This window comes from Gavialis gangeticus, unplaced genomic scaffold (assembly GCF_001723915.1).
Source record: "Gavialis gangeticus isolate Ggan-Ray unplaced genomic scaffold, GavGan_comp1, whole genome shotgun sequence".
In the NCBI taxonomy this organism is placed as follows: Eukaryota; Metazoa; Chordata; order Crocodylia; family Gavialidae; genus Gavialis; species Gavialis gangeticus.
This window is the reverse complement of record NW_017728993.1, coordinates 79313748-79315163: the sequence shown is the minus strand read 5'-3', so window position 1 is coordinate 79315163 and position 1416 is coordinate 79313748. Positions and strand designations below refer to the sequence as shown.

Genomic DNA, 1416 nt, shown 5'->3' with positions numbered 1-1416 from the left:
TTGGATTTCAAAAAAAGTCTTTTTAATAAGGGTTAACTGGAGATGTCACACATGGCTGAGTACTGTTTCAAATTACTGCTGATGGTGGCATAACTAAATCAGGCAAGTGGGCAGAACATTTAAATAGAGAATAGTTTAATATCCTCCCCTTCTGTTTAATCCTAATATTTTCTTAATTATTCTTGCAATGACAATATCCTGGCAGTTATGAATTTTATGAATATTTCTACTCCTTGGTAAATGTAATTGCATTCACATAATACTTCTGAGACACTGGGTAGCTTTTTAAAAAGCTATACTCTGGTTTCGCTACAAGCTTTATTGGACTAAAGTAGGAACCACTGATTGAATTTCTCTGGCCTGTTTTATGCAGGGGAAATCAGAATAATCATAATGGTCCTTTCTAGGGTTAAAAATAAAAAAATAAATCTATGTAATAGAATAATAATAAGCCTTATATTTAGACAGCTAGAACAATGCAAGAACTAATCTAACCAAATGATCATTCTATAACCTGCTATACTGAAATCTAAAGATAAAAACCCTTAAACTGAACCCTGAACAAAAACTTTCAATTTTTCCCCTAATCTTCAACAGTTAACTATAGGCATTCCCTTATACATAAAATGCTGGCCAAGGAAAAGGAAAATGTTATATATATATATGCATGCATGTTTAGGGAAAGCTCAGCTTCCAGTCCCTCCACCCACACCCACCAATTTCAGTCAAAGGATGTCTTGAGTCCATTTCTTAACTAATCCTGTCACTGTAAAATCCTACAGTCATTCTTCCACACATAGAGAGGAAAGACTCACTAGGAGGACCTAGACTCTTTCAGTTTTAACTATTGACCAATAGTGGAAAAGCAGGGATGCCTAAGTTATGCCGTTAGAGCCAATGAAGTAGATTTGTGTCTCCCACATGACTGTGTTTCCCCTGTCTTTCACATGGGCAGTATTTAGCTCAATTCAGAACTGCAGATAGTACAGCCTGCTTTGCAGCAATGGGATGTCTGAACACAAGTGGCTGACTTCCGAGTGACTTTATGAAGCACTTTTATACTTTCCTCCTGCATTAAACTGGGATTCTGCATTCTTGGCACTCACCCATCAGACTCTTCTCTGCTGCAGGGAACTGAGTATTTAGTACAGCTTAGCATTATGAAACTGTGAGTACTGATTTTCTTTTCTATCCTTAAAGCATATACTGTAAAGCTGTTTCCACGTTGCATGCACCAAATTTTAAAAATATGCTCCGTTTGTTTTTTCTCTGATTATGCAGATTGACAATATTGTCTGAATAGATAAATCTTTCAAGAATATTTCCTCCATTCTTCAATTAAAAGGGGGGGGGGGGGAAATCACTTATCCCTTAGGGCAGGGTCTGCATGAGAATCCCCTGCCACACTGCTTCCTA

General features: G+C 37.1%; 1 long non-coding RNA gene across 1 annotated transcript in view; it reads left to right on the top strand.

Moving 5' to 3' along the window:
- Positions 1-972: 972 nt before the first annotated feature.
- Positions 973-1416, top strand: part of LOC109287096 — a 115992-nt gene continuing 115548 nt past the window's right edge. Inside the window, exon 1 of the long non-coding RNA XR_002094766.1 lies at positions 973-1168. This is a non-coding gene — a long non-coding RNA (uncharacterized LOC109287096). The remainder of the gene's footprint in view (positions 1169-1416) is intronic.